The sequence below is a fragment of the Salmo salar genome, chromosome 01, assembly GCF_965601325.2.
Source record: "Salmo salar chromosome 01, fSalSal1, whole genome shotgun sequence".
NCBI lineage: Eukaryota > Metazoa > Chordata > Actinopteri > Salmoniformes > Salmonidae > Salmo > Salmo salar.
The window spans coordinates 181,640,519-181,659,984 of NC_138291.1; the positions used below are offsets into that span (position 1 = coordinate 181,640,519).

The 19,466-nt window shown below is 47.2% G+C and overlaps 1 protein-coding gene across 2 annotated transcripts in view; it reads left to right on the forward strand.

Annotated features, from left to right (window-relative positions):
• LOC106572798 (MOB kinase activator 3B) overlaps positions 1 to 19,466 on the forward strand; it is a 56,897-nt gene that overhangs the window by 12,439 nt on the left and 24,992 nt on the right. The window lies entirely within an intron of this gene.

Below are 19,466 nucleotides of genomic sequence, written 5' to 3' on the forward strand. Positions count from 1 at the left end.
GTTAATAACTCCATGGTGTCCCCCTCCCAGAGTGAAAAGAACATACCCAATTTAAACAGGTTACTACAGGTTACTGCTCAGAAACTAGAATATGCATATTATTAGTAGATTTGGATAGAAAACACTCTGAAGTTTCTAAAAATGTTTGAATGGTGTCTGAGTATAACAGAACTCATATGGCAGGCAAAAACCTGAGAAAAAATCCAACCAGGAAGTGGATTGTAGTTATTCAAGACTGGGCCTATTCAGTATACAGAGACTTAGGGTTCAATTTGCACGTCCTAAGGCTTCCACTAGATGTCAACAGTCTTTAGAATGTGTTTCAGGCTTTTGCAGTCAACAGAGAGCGAACAAGACCTCCTGGAGTCTGATGACCGAGAGAATGACAGGCCACAATTACGCGCATTCACGTGAGGAGGTAGCTGTGTTCCAAAACGTTTTTCAAGACATTGGAATTGTCCGGTTGGAATATTACTGAAGTTTTACGTTAAAAAGGCCCTAAAGATTGATGTTTTACAACGTTTGACATGTTTCAACGAACGTAAATATAACTTTTTGTCGTGAAATGTTTGGCGCGCTTCCTACATTTGGAGTAGCTTACTGAACGCGCAAACAACAAGGAGTTATTTGGACATAAATTATGGACTTTATCGAACAAAACAACATTTATTGTGGACCTGGGATTCCTGGAAGTGCCTTCTGATGAAGATCATCAAAGGTAAGTGAATATTTCTAATGCTATTTATGATTTTAGATGACTCCAAAATGGCGGGTATCTGTATTGCTGGTGTGGTTTTCTGAGCGCAGTACTCAGATTATTGCAAAGTGTGCTTTCCCCGTGAAGCTTTTTTGAAATCTGTCACAGCGGTTGCATAAAGGAGATGTTCATCTATAATTCTTTGAATAACAGTTTAATATTTTATCAACGTGTATGATGAGTATTTTTGTAAATTGTGCTGATTCACTGGCAGTATTGGAGGCAAAATATTTTCTGAACGTCACGCGCCAATGTAAAATGCTGTTTTTGGATATAAATATGAACTTTATCGAACAAAACATACATGTATTGTGTAACATAATGTCCTAGGAGTGTCATCTGATGAAGATCGTCAAAGGTTAGTGCTTCATTTCGCTGTGTTTTGGGTTTTATTGACACATGTCCTTGCTTGGAAAATGGCTGTGTGATTATTTTTGTCTTTGTACTCTCCTAACATAATCTAATGTTTTGCTTTCGCTGTAAAGCCTTTTTGAAATCGGACAATGTGGTTACATCAAGGAGACGTGTATCTTTAAAATGGTGTAAAATAGTCGTATGTTTGAGAAAGTTGAATTATGACATTTTGTTGTTTTTGAATTTGCCGCCCTGATATTTCACTGGCTGTGTCCCGCAGGTGGGACGCTGGCATCCCACCTAGCCCATAGAAGTTAACATCGTGCTGTGTGTGACTGATGTCTCTCCATCGGCCCTATCCAGTGGTGTAGTGGTGCCTAGAGAAGTGGGTAGACACTAATTTTGTCAAAAAGTTCCCGAACGGCCAGCCCAGCGAAGGAAAGGCCCCCTGTGGTTTTATCCTGTACATTTGTCAGATTTTCACTCTCTTTTTTTATAGAAAAAAGAAATAAATGTGATGGTCTAAATCCACAACAATGCTTAAACACATCAATCTGATTGGGTGGGCCTGTCAGGGTCTGGCTCCCCATTGGGTGGGCTTGTCAGGGCCCTCCTCCCCATTGGGTGGGCCTGTCAGGGCCTGGCTCCCCATTGGGTGGGCCTCTGTCCACCCAGGCCCATACATGTCTACGCCCCTGATGCAAACAGCACATGATGACAATTGCGCATCACAAGTAGCCTACTAACCAACAGTACAGACTTTTCAATACCTGGTTTGTATACTCATTGTTGTCTTAGTTAGCGTTTACTGGTAGATATCATAAATTGAAACGTCTTTCCTACCATACCGGCTACCGATGTCATGCTCCATGCGCAAAACCAGTTGAGAGCTGCAGCTGATATTCCACTGAAACTAGGCTGCGTGTGCAGCGCGCATGTGAAATATATTTCATGTGCTTTGCGATTGTGTAGGCTCCTTTGTGCATGATTTCTCTATTGTACTACATCGTTGATTAGTCGTATACCTCCACTACGATACTTTGATACGCATCAGTAGGGATTAAGAAGTGAGTATTAGCAATGCCCACTGAAGAAACAAAAGGTGGGTATACGGTATTAACCTGCGTAATATACCTCCACTACACCACTGGCCCTTTGTGTTTTGCATAAAGTTCTCTCTCCTACATGAGTGGACTGGTATTACGGATGCTGTCCTTTCAGCATCACGAGCCTGTCACACACTGAAGGCCTTCAAAGGTTCACCACTGATGTGTATGTGTCAGCGTTTGTTGCTGGCACGTCATGCCTAAATTTGCTAATCTGGTCAATGAAAAAAAAAAATCACTAAGGTAGTTGGCAATATCAGTGGGTTTTGTGATGAATGAGCCATCTGATTCAATGAATGATGGAGCCGAGTTTGCCGTCATTTAAGGTGCTCCGAAGCGTTTTACTGTCGTTCTTTATGTCATTAATCTTTGTTTCATAGTGCAGTTTCTTCTTCTTTTTAATTCAGTTTAGTCACATGATTTATCAATTTGCAGTACGTTTCCCAATCGGTTGTGCAGCCAGACTTATCTGCCATTTCTTTTGCCTCGTCCCTCTCAAACATACCATTTTTTTAATTCCTCATCAATCCACGGGGACTTAACCGTTTCTACAGTCATTTTCTTAATAGCTGCATGCTTATTAGTAACTGGAATAAGTAATTTCATAAATGTGTCAAGTGCAGCGTCTGATTGCTCCTCATTATTCACCACAGACCAGCAAATATTATTTACATCATCAACATAGGAATCACTACAAACCTATTGTATGACCTCTTATACACTATATTAGGCCCATCCTTTGGAACTTTGGTTTTCCTAGATATGGCTACTATATTGTGATCACTACATCTGATGGATCTGGATACTGCTTTAAAGCATATTTCTGCGCATTAGTAAAGATGTGATCAATACATGTTGATGATTTCATTCCTGTGCTGTTTGTAACTACCCTGGTAGGTTGATTAATAACCTGAACCAGGTTGCAGCTTGATGAAAGCCAGTCAATATTTAAATCACCCAGAAAATATACCTCTCTGTTGATATCACATACATTATCAAGCATTTCACACATATTATCCAGATACTGACTGTTACCACTTGGTGGTCTATAGCAGCTTCCCACCAGAATGGGCTTTAGGTGAGGCAGATGAACCTGTAGCCATATTACTCCAACAGTATTTAACATGAGATCCTCTCTAATCTTTACAGGAATGTGGTTCTGAATATAAACAGCAACACCTCCACCACTGGCATTTCTGTCTTTTCTGTAAATGTTATAACCTTGTATTGCTTCCACTCAAATAAAATCAAAATTTATTTGTGACATGCGCGAATACAATAGGTATTGCAAAAACTTCAAACCTTACAGTGAAATGCTTACTTACAAGCCATTAACCAGCAATGCAGTTCAAGAAAGAGTTAAGAAAATGTTCATCAAATAAACAAAAGTAAACAATAACGAGGCTATATACAGGGGGTACCGGTACCGCGACAATGCGTGGGGATACAGGTTAGTCGAGGTAATATATACATGTAGGTAGAGGTAAAGTGACTATGCATAGATAATAAACAGCAAGTAGCAGCAGTGTAAAAAAAAAAGGGGGGGGGGTCAATGTAAATAGTCCAGGTGGCCATTTTACTAATTGTTCAGCAGTCTTATGGCTTGGGGGTAGAAGCTGTTAAGGAGCCATTTAGTCCTAGACTCGCTGCACCAGTTCCACTTGCCGTGCGGTAGCAGAGAAAACAGTCTATGACTTGGGTGACTGGAATTTTTGACATTTTTTGGGGCTTTCCTCTGACACCGCCTAGTATAGAGGTTCTGGATGGCAGGAAGCTTGGCCCCAGTGATGTACTGGGTTGTACGCACTACCCTCTGTAGCGCCTTATGGTCAGATTCTGAGCAGTTGCCATACCAGGCGGTAATGCAACCGGTCAGGATGCTCTCGATGGTGCAGCTGTAGAACTTTTTTAGGATCTGGGGACCCATGACAAATCTTTTCAGTCTCCTGAGGGGGAAAATACGTTGTCGTGCCCTCTTCACGACTGTCTTCGTTTGTTTGGACCATGATAGTTTGTTGGTGATGTGGACACCAAGGGACTTGAATCTCTCGACCCGCTCCACTACAGCCCCTTTGATGTTAATGGGGGCCTGTTCGGCCCGCCTTTTCCTGTAGTCCACGATCAGATGGTGTTGGTGTTGTGTTTGGCCACGCTGTCGTGGGTGAACAGGGTGTACAGGAGGGGACTAAGCACACACCCCTGAGGGGCCCCAGTGTTGAGGATCAGCATGGCAGATGTGTTGTTGCCTACCCTCACCACCTGGGGGTGACCCGTCAGGAAGTCTAGTTGCAGAGGGAGGTGTTTAGTCCCAGGGTCCTTAGCTTAGTGATGAGCTTTGTGGGCACTATGGTGTTGAACGCTGAGCTGTAGTTAATGAACAGAATTCTCACATAGGTGTTCCTTTTGTCCAGGTGGGAAAAGGCAGTGTGGAATGCGATTGAGATTGCGTCATCTGTGGATCTGTTGGGGCGGTATGCGAATTGGAGTGGGTCTAGGGTATCCAGGATGATGCTGTTGATGTGAGCCATGACCAGCCTTTCAAAGCACTTCATGGCTACCGACGTGAGTGCTATGGGGCAGTAATCATTTAGGCAGGTTACCTTCGCTTCCTTGGGCACAGGGACTATGGTGGTCTGCTTGAAATATGTACATATTACAGACTCGGTCAGGGAGAGGTTGAAAATGTCAGTCGAAGAAACTTGCCAGTTGGTCCGAGTGTACGTCCTGGTAATCCGTCTGGCCCTGCGGCTTTGTGAATGTTGACCTGTTTAAAGGTCTTGCTTACATCGGCTACCGAGAGCGTTATCGCACAGTCGTCCGGAACAGCTGGTGCTCTCATGCATGCTTCAGTGTTGCTTGCCTCGAAGCGAGCATAAAAGGCATTTAGCTCATAGCTGGGTTTCCCTTTGTAGTCTGTAATAGTTTTCAAGCCCTACCACATCCAATGAGCACCAGAGCCAGTGTAGTAGGATTCAATCTTAATCCTGTGTTGACGCTTTGCCTGTTTGATGGTTCATCTGAGGGAGTAGCATCTGGATTATTTATTTATTTTTTATTTAACTAGGCATGTCAGTTAAGATCAAATTCTTATTTACAATGACAGCCTACCGGGGAACAGTGGGTTAACTGCCTTGTTCAAGGGGGCAGAACAACAGATTTTTACCTTGTCAGCTCGGGGATTCGATCTAGCAACCTTTCGGTTACTGGCCCAACTCACTACCCACTAGGCTACCTGCCACTCCTTGAAAGTGCTCCTGTCCTGCTCCTTGAAAGCGGCAGCTCTAGCCTTTAGCTCGATGCAGATGTTGCCTGTAAAGGTATTATCTAAGTGAGTTTCAGTGATAGTCCAAGTATAAATGTCGTCTGTTACTAGCAAGTTATTAATTTCATGAACCTTGTTTCTTAAGCTACATATGTTAACGTGTGCTATTTTGAGCATTTTTCTGGGATGCTTGCTTGTTTTCATTGCTTTACTGGGAAGCTTAGCAGCAGTAGATATGCTCATGTTATTTATGTTAGTGCAGGGTGAGCTGAACACAGTGCACTTCCTACTAGGGCACACCGCCTCATTGCTAACAGCATAAATCTGGTCAATAGGCACACGATTGCTGCATACAATAGCTGTAGGATCAGCAGAGGCATTCAGGGCAGTAAGAGGGACATACATTCTCTTACATATATTGTGTCTACCAACGCCCCTGGTATAATGTACATTTGCTAAAGTATGATGACGACTCAGCGACACAACGGTAGAGCTGTGCTTGGGTCATTGATAAGTCATTATCTCAACGCAGCCTTGTAATGTTGGGTCATTGTCCTGTTGAAAAACAAATGATAGTCCCACTAAGCTCAAACCAGATGGGATGGCGTATCGCTGCAGAATGCTGTGGTAGCCATGCTGGTTAAGTGTGCCTTGAATTCTAAATAAATCACTGAAAGTGTCACCAGCAAAGCACCCCCACACCATCACACCTCCTCCTCCATGCTTCACGGTGGGAATCACACATGCGGAGATAATCCGTTCACCTATTCTGCGTCTCACAAAGACATGGCAGTTGGAACCAAAAATCTCAAATTTTGACTCATCAGACCAAAGGACAAATTTCCACCGGTCTAATGTCCATTGCTTCTGTTTCTTGGCCAAAGCAAGTCTCTTCTTCTTATTGGTGTCCTTTAGTAGTGGTTTCTTTGCAGCATTTCGACCATGAAGGCCTGATTCACACAGTCTTCTCTGAACAGTTGATGTTGAGATGTGTCTGTTACTTGAACTCTGTGAAGCATTTATTTGGGCTGCAATTTCTGTAGGCTGGTAACTGTAATGAACTTATCCTCTGCATCAGAGGTAACTCTGGGTCTTCCTTTCCTGTGGGGGTCCTTATAAGAGCCAGTTTTATCATAGCGCTTGTTTTGATATCTTCACTATTATTATACAATGTAGAAAATAGTACAAAAATAAAAAAAAATACAGAAAAACCCTTGAATCAGTAAGTGTGTCCAGACTTTTAGAATTCTGAAGAACCGTAGATGCCACGTCAAGAACCCCACACTTAACTCAAAGATTCTTTATCGGGCCAGAGTTCTCCAAGAAAACTTAACGGGCTCTCCACAGTGATTTCACCTTCTTTTCACACGGCGCTACGGACTGTGTTGTGGATCTGTTTCGTAGACTGTGCGGAGCCCTTAAGAGCTGAGGCAGAACCCTTTTAAGATCCTCGATCAGTGCAGGGTAATGTTCTTTAGTATACAATGTAATTATTTACACGCCAGGCCTTTTTCAACACACTTGCATTGCAGATGTAACCTTCTCTATCGACAAAGCAAAACAGGCCAAATATATTATTGTGGTTGTTGTAAATCTGTGAGGAAAAGCTAATAAAAAAATCATGTGTGGATTCCTCCCATATTTTCAATAGAGACCAGATGGATTGAAAAACATTAGGGTGTGCTCTAAACCCCGTCTGTTGTTTGCTGAGGACTTATCGTTGTTGTGATCTGAGGCAGTGGAAGGACAGCAAGCTGACTGAGTGCTGATACTGCCAGTCCCCAAGTGGAATGCATGATGACGCCAGTGAATTAAAGAGCTACAAATGAAGATTTCATTGTTATTAATCCTCACAGTAATCCACGGTCACTGCCCTGGCCTTTTCAATTGGACCACTGACAGGTCTAGATCCAGAGAGACCGAGGGGTTTCATCATCATTCACTCAGCGCTATATAGAGGTACTATCCCTGTGATTAGTGTTTTACTACTACATCATCATCTGTCTCAGGTATTTATGGAGCATCAAGTTTATAGATAGGTCTATTACCTACACGGTTTAGACAGTATTACCTCCAGTTCTATATGTTTTCCCATTTCCCATATGACTCTGGCAGGTTTAACATGTGTAGACTCTAGCAGGTTTAACATGTGTAGACTAGCAGGTTTAACGTGTGTAGACTAGCAGGTTTAACGTGTGTAGACTCTAGCAGGTTTAACATGTGTAGACTAGCAGGTTTAACGTTTGTGTAGACTAGCAGGTTTAACATGTGTAGACTCTAGTAGGTTTAACATGTGTAGACTAGCAGGTTTAACATGTGTGTAGACTAGCAGGTTTAACATGTGTAGACTCTAGCAGGTTTAACGTGTGTAGACTAGCAGGTTTAACATGTGTGTAGACTAGGAGGTTTAACATGTGTAGACTCTAGCAGGTTTAACGTGTGTGTAGACTAGCAGGTTTAACGTTTGTGTAGACTAGCAGGTTTAACATGTGTAGACTAGCAGGTTTAACGTGTGTGTAGACTAGCAGGTTTAACATGTGTAGACTCTAGCAGGTTTAACGTGTGTGTAGACTAGCAGGTTTAACATGTGTAGACTCTAGCAGGTTTAACGTGTGTGTAGACTCTGGCAGGTTTAACGTGTGTGTAGACTCTGGCAGGATTAACGTGTGTGTAGACTCTGGCAGGATTAACGTGTGTGTAGACTCTGGCAGGTTTAACGTGTGTGTAGACTCTGGCAGGATTAACGTGTGTGTAGACTCTGGCAGGATTAACGTGTGTGTAGACTAGCAGGTTTAACGTGTGTGTAGACTAGCAGGTTTAACGTGTGTGTATACTAGCAGGTTTAACGTGTGTGTAGACTAGCAGGTTTAATGTGTGTGTAGACTCTAGCAGGTTTAACGTGTGTGTAGACTAGCAGGTTTAATGTGTGTGTAGACTCTAGCAGGATTAACGTGTGTGTAGACTAGCAGGTTTAATGTGTGTGTAGACTCTAGCAGGATTAACGTGTGTGTAGACTAGCAGGTTTAACGTGTGTGTAGACTCTAGCAGGTTTAACGTGTGTAGACTAGCAGGATTAACATGTGTGTAGACTAGCAGGTTTAACGTGTGTAGACTAGCAGGATTAACATGTGTGTAGACTAGCAGGTTTAACGTGTGTAGACTAGCAGGTTTAACGTGTGTAGACTAGCAGGTTTAACGTGTGTGTAGACTCTGGCAGGTTTAATATGTGTGTAGACTAGCAGGTTTAACGTGTGTGTAGACTCTGGCAGGTTTAATATGTGTGTAGACTAGCAGGTTTAACATGTGTAGACTCTAGCAGGTTTAACGTGTGTAGACTCTAGCAGGATTAACGTGTGTGTAGACTAGCAGGTTTAACGTGTGTGTAGACTAGCAGGTTTAACGTGTGTGTAGACTCTAGCAGGTTTAACGTGTGTAGACTCTGGCAGGATTAACGTGTGTGTAGACTAGCAGGTTTAATGTGTGTGTAGACTAGCAGGATTAACGTGTGTGTAGACTCTGGCAGGATTAACGTGTGTGTAGACTAGCAGGTTTAACGTGTGTGTAGACTCTAGCAGGATTAACGTGTGTGTAGACTCTGGCAGGATTAACGTGTGTGTAGACTAGCAGGATTAACGTGTGTGTAGACTCTGGCAGGATTAACGTGTGTGTAGACTAGCAGGATTAACGTGTGTGTAGACTAGCAGGTTTAACGTGTGTAGACTCTAGCAGGTTTAACGTGTGTGTAGACTAGCAGGTTTAACGTGTGTGTAGACTCTAGCAGGTTTAACGTGTGTAGACTAGCAGGTTTAACGTGTGTGTAGACTCTGGCAGGTTTAACGTGTGTGTATACTCTGGCAGGTTTAACGTGTGTGTAGACTAGCAGGATTAACGTGTGTGTAGACTCTGGCAGGTTTAACGTGTGTGTAGACTAGCAGGATTAACGTGTGTGTAGACTAGCAGGATTAACGTGTGTGTAGACTAGCAGGTTTAACGTGTGTGTAGACTCTTGCAGGATTAACGTGTGTGTAGACTAGCAGGTTTAACGTGTGTGTAGACTAGCAGGTTTAACGTGTGTGTAGACTCTGGCAGGTTTAACGTGTGTGTAGACTCTAGCAGGATTAACGTGTGTGTAGACTAGCAGGATTAACGTGTGTGTAGACTAGCAGGTTTAACGTGTGTGTAGACTCTAGCAGGTTTAACGTGTGTGTAGACTCTGGCAGGATTAACGTGTGTGTAGACTCTGGCAGGATTAACGTGTGTGTAGACTCTAGCAGGATTAACATGTGTGTAGACTCTGGCAGGATTAACGTGTGTGTAGACTCTAGCAGGATTAACGTGTGTGTAGACTCTGGCAGGATTAACGTGTGTGTAGACTAGCAGGGTTGACGTGTAATTGAAAGAGAAATATCCAGATCAGAGAACACTTAGATACGATCCCAAATATTGAACTCAAAGTGAAGCATTGAATATTGAACATGAAACATTTACCATATGCCTTTGACTCTAATGTGCGTTCTGTCTCTGAGGGAGTTACATTCTGCCTGTTTGATGACGGCGTTATTTGGTTCTACACTGAACCAAAAATATAAACGCAACATGTAAAGTGTTGGTCCCATGTTTCATGAGCTGAACTCCCAGAAATGTTTCATATGCACAAAAAGCTTTTCTCTGAAATGTTGTGCACAAATTAATGAGCATTTATCCTTTGCCAAGATGTGGCATATCAAGAAGTTGATTAAACAGCATGATCATTACACAGGTGCACCTTGTACTGGGGACAACAAAAGGCTACTCTAAAATTTGCATTTTTGTCACACAACACGAAGCCACAGATATCTCAAGTTCTGAGGGGGCGTTGGCATGCTGACTGCAGGAATGTCCACCAGAGCTGTTGACAGATAATTTCATGTTAATTTATCTACCATAAGCCGCCGTCAATGTCATTTTAGAGAATTTGGCAGTAAGTCCAACCGGCATCACAACCGCAGACCATGTGTAGACCATAAACCCATAACAGCATCTCTACCACGGTCATAAACCCATAACAGCATCTCTACCATGGTCATTAAGGAATGAACAGACTCTGACTCCATGGTCATTAAGGAATGAACAGACTCTGACTCCATGGTCAACCCACGTGGAGTTCCAGGTCTCCGGCAGCCTCTGGAACTGCCGGTCTGCAGCCAACAAGGCTGAGTTCATCTCAGCCTATGCTACCCTCCAGTCCCTAGACTTCCTGGCGCTGACGGAAACATGGATTACCACAGATAACACTGCTACTCCTACTGCTCTCTCTTCGTCTGCCCACGTGTTCTCGCATACCCCTAGAGCATCGAGCCAGCGGGGTGGTGGCACTGGAATCCTCATCTCTCCCAAGTGGACATTCTCTCCTTCTCCCCTGACCCATCTGTCTATCTCCTCATTTGAATTCCATGCTGTCACAGTTAGCAGCCCTTTCAAGCTTAACATCCTTATCATTTATCGCCCTCCAGGTTCCCTTGGAGAGTTCATCAATGAGCTTGACGCCTTGATAAGTTCCTTTCCTGAAGATGGCTCACCTCTCACAGTTCTGGGTGACTTTAACCTCCCCACGTCTACCTTTGACTCATTCCTCTCTGCCTCCTTCTTTCCACTCCTCTCCTCTTTTGACCTCACCCTCTCACCTTCCCCCCCTACTCACAAGGCAGGCAATACGCTTGACCTCATCTTTACTAGATGCTGTTCTTCCACTAATCTCATTGCAACTCCCCTCCAAATCTCCGACCACTACCTTGTATCCTTTTCCCTCTTGCTCTCATCCAACACTTCTCACTCTGCCCCTACTCGGATGGTATTGCGCCGTCCCAACCTTCGCTCTCTCTCTCCCGCTACTCTCTCCTCTTCCATCCTATCATCTCTTCCCTCTGCTCAAACCTTCTCCAACCTATCTCCTGATTCTGCCTCCTCAACCCTCCTCTCCTCCCTTTCTGCATCCTTTGAATTTCTCTGTCCCCTATCCTCCAGGCCGGCTCGGTCCTCCCCTCCTGCTCCGTGGCTCGACGACTCACTACGAGCTCACAGAACAGGGCTCCGGGCAGCCGAGCGGAAATGGAGGAAAACTCGCCTCCCTGCGGACCTGGCATCCTTTCACTCCCTCCTCTCTACATTCTCCTCTTCTGTCTCTGCTGCTAAAGCCACTGTCTACCACTCTAAATTCCAAGCATCTGCCTCTAACCCTAGGAAGCTCTTTGCTACCTTCTCCTCCTTCCTGAATCCTCCTCCCCCTCCCCTACCCCTCCTCCCTCTCTGCGGATGACTTCGTCAACCATTTTGAAAAGAAGGTTGACGATATCCGATCCTCGTTTGCTAAGTCAAACGACACCGCTGGTCCTGCTCACACTGCCCTACCCTGTGCTTTGACCTCTTTCTCCCCTCTCTCTCCAGATGAAATCTCGCGTCTTGTGACGGCCGGCCGCCCAACAACCTGCCCACTTGACCCTATCCCCTCCTCTCTTCTCCAGACCATTTCCGGAGACCTTCTCCCCTACCTCACCCCGCTCATCAACTCATCCTTGACCGCTGGCTACGTCCCTTCCGTCTTCAAGAAAGCGAGAGTTGCACCCCTTCTGAAAAAACCAACACTCGATCCCTCCGATGTCAACAACTACAGACCAGTATCCCTTCTTTCTTTTCTCTCCAAAACTCTTGAACGTGCCGTCCTTGGCCAGCTCTCCTGCTATCTCTCTCAGAATGACCTTCTTGATCCTAATCAGTCAGGTTTCAAGACTGGGCATTCAACTGAGACTGCTCTTCTCTGTGTCACGGAGGCTCTCCGCACTGCTAAAGCTAACTCTCTCTCCTCTGCTCTCATCCTTCTAGACCTATCTGCTGCCTTTGATACTGTGAACCATCAGATCCTCCTCTCCACCCTCTCCGAGTTGGGCATCTCCGGCGCGGCCCACGCTTGGATTGCGTCCTACCTGACAGGTCGCTCCTACCAGGTGGCGTGGCGAGAATCTGTCTCCGCACCATGCGCTCTCACCACTGGTGTCCCCCAGGGCTCTGTTCTAGGCCCTCTCTTATTCTCGCTATACACCAAGTCACTTGGCTCTGTCATATCCTCATATGGTCTCTCCTATCATTGCTATGCAGACGACACACAATTAATCTTCTCCTTTCCCCCTTCTGATAACCAGGCGGCGAATCGCATCTCTGCATGTCTGTCAGACATATCAGTGTGGATGACGGATCACCACCTCAAGCTGAACCTCGGCAAGATGGAGCTGCTCTTCCTCCCGGGGAAGGACTGCCCGTTCCATGATCTCGCCATCACGGTTGACAACTCCCTTGTGTCCTCCTCCCAGAGTGCTAAGAACCTTGGCGTGATCCTGGACAACACCCTGTCGTTCTCCACTAACATCAAGGCGGTGACCCGATCCTGTAGGTTCATGCTCTACAACATTCGCAGAGTACGACCCTGCCTCACACAGGAAGCGGCACAGGTCCTAATCCAGGCACTTGTCATCTCCCGTCTAGATTACTGCAACTCGCTGTTGGCTGGGATCCCTGCCTGTGCCATTAAACCCCTACAACTCATCCAGAACGCCGCAGCCCGTCTGGTATTCAACTTTCCCAAGTTCTCTCACGTCACCCCGCTCCTCCGCTCTCTCCACTGGCTTCCAGTTGAAGCTCGCATCCGCTACAAGACCATCGTGATTGCCTACGGAGCTGTGAAGGGAACGGCACCTCCATACCTTCAGGCTCTGATCAGGCCCTACACCCAAACAAGGGCACTGCGTTCATCCACCTCTGGCCTGCTGGCCCCCCTACCTCTGACGAAGCACAGTTCCCGCTCAGCCCAGTCAAAACTGTTCGCTGCTCTGGCACCCCAATGGTGGAACAAGCTCCATCACGACGCCAGGACAGCGGAGTCAATCACCACCTTCCGGAGACACCTGAAACCCCACCTCTTTAAGAAATACCTAGGATAGGATAAAGTAATCCTTCTAACCCCCCCCCCCCCCCTTAAAAGATTTAGATGCACTATTGTAAAGTGGTTGTTCCACTGGATATCATAAGGTGAATGCACCAATTTGTAAGTCGCTCTGGATAAGAGCGTCTGCTAAATGACTTAAATGTAATGTAATGTAATGTCATTAAGGAATGAACAGACTCTGACTCCACGGTCATTAAGGAATGAACAGACTGGCTCCATAGTCATGTAATCTGTTACTTGTCCAAAATGTTAAATCAGTAACGTAACTTTTGGATGACGTCGAACGTCGAGTTGACAATGGTTTAATATTCCAACAGGGGCAGGCAGGGATCAGTAAACCAGAGGTGGGGCAACTGTACAGGTCAGAAGGCAGGCTCAGGGGACGGAGACAAAGAGCTGAGACATTGGTTTGACTCTGGACACATTAAAGGTGGGATGTATATGAAGGGTCTGGGGCAACAGAAGACGGACAGCAGAGGGGCTAATAATCTTGGAGATGGGAAATGGGCCGATAAACCGGGGGGACAGTTTGCGGGATTCCATCCAGAGGGGCAGATCCCGGGTGGATAGCCATACCTTCTACCCGACATGATAACGGGGAGCCGGAGTCCGATGGCGATCCGCCTGTCGTCGACACCTGGAGGTGGTCTTGAGGAGGGCCGACTCATTCAGAGACCATGTCCACAGGCAGTCCATGGATCCGGAAGACGGGCTGCACCATGAGCTGGGCCGTCTCCTTGGCTGAGGGTAGTTTGGGGAGAGGAATGAAGTGAGCGGCCTTGGAAAACCGATTGACCACGGTCAGGATGGCAGTGTTGTGTGGGACCAGGGTCGGTGAGGGACAGGCAGTGGTTGCAGAAGACCAGCGGGAGCTTGCCGAGGAGTCTTATTCTGAGCACAGACTGTGCAGGCGGAGACAAACGCGGCGACATCCAGAACCAATAGTAGGCCACCAAAAGCGTTGTTGCACAAAGGCCAGGGTCCGACGGGAGCCCGGGTGGCATGCAAGCCTGGAAGAATGGGCCCACTCCAGGACCGCAGAGTGGACAGCTTCAGGCACAAGCATCCAATTATCAGGGCCCCCCCAGGGTTCGACTGGGACCGCTGCGCCTCCCGGACCGGTTTCCCTATTGGCAGTTGAGTGCCGGCACGAGGTGACGGCACGAGGTGGGAAGGATGGTCTCGGGCTCCGGCGTGGTACCTGTGGGGCTATAGCGGCAAGACAGGGCATCCGGCTTGACATTCTTGGATCCCGGCCGGTACGAGAGGGAGAAGTTGAACCGTGTGAACAGCAGTTCCCATCTGGCTTGCCTGGAGTTGAGGCGCTTGGCGGTGCAGAGAAACTCCAGGTTCTTGTGGTCGGTCCACACGATGAATGGGTGTTCCGCCCCCTCCAGCCAGTGCCTCCATTCCTCCAACGCCATCTTCACTGCGAGAAGCTACGATTCCCCTTATCGTAGTTATTTTCCGTGGCATTAAGGCGGTGGGATAAGAAGGCGCAGGGATGTAGCTTGAGGTCCAAGGCAGAACGCTGGGACAGGACCGCCTCCACTCCGATATCAGAAGCATCAGCTTCCATGAACTGACGGGAAGGGTCTGGATGAACCAAGATGGGAGCTGTGGTGAAGCGATGTTTGAGGTCCCGGAACGCCGGGACGGGATGAGTTCCTGCGGCAAGGGAGTCCCCGAAGTAGGTCTCTAGCTCCTTGGTCTCTGGTCCCGACAGAGAGTACAGTCATCCCCAGGGCGGAGTCGTGCTAGGGAGAAGGTCAATCCTGCAGTCATAAGGTCGGTGCGGCAGATGCGAAGTGGCCCGGGCCGTGCTGAACACCTCCCGGAGGTCCTAGTACTCCACGGGAATTTGCGGAGAGGTCTGGGCACTTTCCGAGCCCCAGGGAAGACGTCCGGGGGCAGGTTGTGCTGACTTCAGGCAATGGGCGTGGCAGAATGGGCTGGAGCCAGGAGATTCCAATACCACGGGAATCTGAGGGTACTTGATGAGCAGGAACTGGATTGCGTCGATGTGGTTCTCTGACACACGTAGGTTGATGAGAGTGGTGTTGTGGGTGACTCGGCCTATAGAGCGCCCGTCCAGCACTCTAACGTCATGGGAATGGAGAGGGGCTGAGTGGGGATTTTCAGCTCGGACGCCAGAGTAGCTCGGACACCAAAAATCTCTCATCGGCCCCAGACTCAATGAGAACCCAGAGAGATTTGGACTCGTCTCCCCACAGCAGAATGACATGAAAAGGGGTGTGAGCAGGTGAAGCAGGAACATTCTCCATATGGCCCACCAGAGTCCCTGCTCCTACCTGTGAGCCTGATTTTTTTTTTTAAAGGATAAGAGGACACAAAATGACCAAGCGTCCCGTAATACAGACAACTCTTCATGTCGATCCTGTATTGCCATTCCGCTGGCGACAGCCCAGCTCTACCTAGTGGCATAGGCTCAGGAAGCGGTGACTCGGCCGTCTTCGGCAGCCGTCTTCGGCAGCCGTCTTCGGCAGCCCTCTCGGCAGCGAGATCATCGGGAGCTTCCGGGATGACTCGGAGACAAGGTGGGATCCCTGGACGTGCGAGCAAAATCCAATTTCCTCTCGCTCCATCGTTCCCATAATCGACCATCGATACGGATGTTCAAAGCAATGAGGGAATCAAGCTCCGCCAGTAACTCCCGGGCTGCTAGCTCGTTCTTGACCTCCTCCGAGACGCCGTGCAGGAACATATTGAACATTGCCTCTTGATTCCAAGCACTCTCCGCTGCCAAGGTGCATAAATCCACTGCATAATCATCTACTCTGCGGGAGTCCTGACAAAGCTGGATTAGCTTCAGGATGGAAGTGTGATAAGTTAGGCTATCTTGGAGCGATTCGAGGGGAAGGAGGAGGGCTGAAGCTCGAAGACAAGGGTACATTGAGCAAGGAACGCCCGACGGGTGCTCGGCTCTCCATTAAAGCATTCCGAAGGTGGTAAGCGGGGCTCCCGAGAAGGTGGAGTGACCGATGAGACGGCGCTGCTAGCAGCTGAGTCGCTGAGGAGCTGAATGGTTACCACCGTGGTAGGCGGCGTCCCAGACAACCCGTGGAATTGCTCCAGCAAACTGTCCAACGCCCGGTCTTGGCGTTCAGCCGACATTTGGACCCCCTCCACAAGGCCATGAAGCAATTCCTCGTGCCTACTGATGGTGGCTCCTTGAGTGGAGATGGCGTTGCGCAGCTGGCCCAGGTCTGCTGGGTCAGTCATGGCCAGTTCACATTATCAGGAATCAAGGTAACACCCAGATACAGACACGTTGAATTAACAATGGTTTAATATTCCAACGGGCAGGCAATAGACAGGTCAAGGCAGGCAGGGGTCAGTAAACCAGAGGTGGCGCAACGGTACCAGACAGCAGTCAGGGTCAGGGTAGGCAGAGGTCAACAATCCAGAGGTGGGGCAAAGGTACAGGTCGGCAGGCAGGCTCAGGGTCAGGGCAGGCAGAGTGGTCAGGCAGGCGGGCTCAGAGTCAGGACAGGAAAGGGTCAAAACCAGGAGGGTGAGAAAAAGGAGAGACTGGAAAAAGCAGCAGCTGAGAACAAAAATGCTGGTTGACTTGACAAACAAGACAAACTGGACAGAGAACATAGGTATAAATGCACAGGTGATAATGGGGAAGATGGGCGACACCTGGAGGGGGGTGGAGACAATCACTTGGACAGGTGAAACAGATCAGGGTGTGACAGTAACATAATCTGATTACTTTCAGTTACTTTTGGACTACTTTCCCCTTAAGAGGTATTAGAAGAAGACAAAAAGGATCCATCAAATGCATTTGGTGTATCATAGTGGTCTCTGATTGGTGGTCATCATTTGATTTGTCATCATTGTGGTCTCTGATTGGTGGTGTTCATTTGGTGTGTCATCATAGTGGTCTGGGATTGGTAGTCATCATTTGGTGTGTCATCATAGTGTTCTCTAAACAGCCTTTCTTTACACTGGGTGCATCCCAAATGGTACCCTATTCCCTATATAGTTCACTATTTTTGATCCTACATTTTGTGCACTAAATAGGAAAAGGAGACACTTTGGGACATAACCTGAGTTCTGAGAAGTTGACAGGGCTCGAGTTAGAACAGCCTCTCTTTACACTGACATCATCACAGTCATCCATCGTGCTGCTGGGTTAGAGTTAGGACAAGCTGCTGGGTTAGAGTTAGGACAAGCTGCTGGGTTAGAGTTAGGACAAGCTGCTGGGTTAGAGTTAGGACAAGCTGCTGGGTTAGAGTTAGGACAAGCTGCTGGGTTACAGTTAGGACAAGCTGCTGGGTTAGAGTTAGGACAAGCTGCTGGGTTAGAGTTAGGACAAGCTGCTGGGTTAGAGTTGGGACAAGCTGCTGGGTTACAGCTAGGACAAGCTGCTGGGTTAGAGTTAGGACAAGCTGCTGGGTTAGAGTTGGGACAAGCTGCTGGGTTACAGTTAGGACAAGCTGCTGGGTTAGAGTTAGGACAAGCTGCTGGGTTACAATTAGGACAAGCTGCTGGGTTAGAGTTGGGACAAGCTGCTGGGTTACAGTTAGGACAAGCTGCTGGGTTACAGTTAGGACAAGCTGCTGGGTTACAGTTAGGACAAGCTGCTGGGTTAGAGTTAGGATAAGCTGCTGGGTTAGAGTTAGGACAAGCTGCTGGGTTACAGTTAGGACAAGCTGCTGGGTTAGAGTTAGGACAAGCTGCTGGGTTACAGTTAGGACAAGCTGCTGGGTTACAGTTAGGACAAGCTGCTGGGTTAGAGTTAGGACAAGCTGCTGGGTTACAGTTAGGATAAGCTGCTGGGTTAGAGTTAGGACGAGCTGCTGGGTTAGAGTTAGGACAAGCTGCTGGGTTACAGTTAGGATAAGCTGCTGGGTTAGAGTTAGGACAAGCTGCTGGGTTAGAGTTAGGACAAGCTGCTGGGTTAGAGTTAGGACAAGCTGCTGGGTTACAGTTAGGATAAGCTGCTGGGTTAGAGTTAGGACGAGCTGCTGGGTTAGAGTTAGGACGAGCTGCTGGGTTAGAGTTAGGACGAGCTGCTGGGTTAGAGTTGGGACAAGCTGCTGGGTTAGAGTTAGGACAAGCTGCTGGGTTAGAGTTGGGACAAGCTGCTGGGTTAGAGTTGGGACAAGTTGCTGGGTTAGAGTTAGGATAAGCTGCTGGGTTAGAGTTAGGACAAGCTGCTGGGTTAGAGTTAGGACAAGCTGCTGGGTTAGAGTTAGGACAAGCTGCTGGGTTAGAGTTAGGATAAGCTGCTGGGTTAGAGTTAGGACAAGCTGCTGGGTTAGAGTTAGGACAAGCTGCTGGGTTACAGTTAGGATAAGCTGCTGGGTTAGAGTTAGGACAAGCTGCTGGGTTAGAGTTAGGACAAGCTGCTGGGTTACAGTTAGGATAAGCTGCTGGGTTAGAGTTAGGACAAGCTGCTGGGTTAGAGTTAGGACAAGCTGCTGGGTTAGAGTTAGGATAAGCTGCTGGGTTAGAGTTAGGACAAGCTGCTGGGTTAGAGTTAGGACAAGCTGCTGGGTTACAGTTAGGATAAGCTGCTGGGTTAGAGTTAGGATAAGCTGCTGGGTTAGAGTTGGGACAAGCTGCTGGGTTAGAGTTAGGACAAGCTGCTGGGTTAGAGTTAGGACAAGCTGCTGGGTTAGAGTTAGGACAAGCTGCTGGGTTAGAGTTAGGACAAGCTGCTGGGTTAGAGTTAGGATAAGATCTGAGTGCAGATATCGGTCAACAAAAACCCCAGTATTCATCCCAAAAAGACTGTCTATTCCCTATATAATGTATTACTCTTTCACATTTCACAACTAACCTGTCTAAACATGATATTATCAGCTTAGTAAAGGAAACTCCCTGTTCTGTTCTCTTGTCTGATTCCCACATTCAGTGGATTAGGAGTTTAGATTAGTGGGAGATATACTGGCAGTATGTCTTTTAAACATTTGTCTTTGCTTGGTTGTTTTTGTGTGTGTTTTTTTTTATGTGTTTTGGATGTAAAAAGCACTCGCA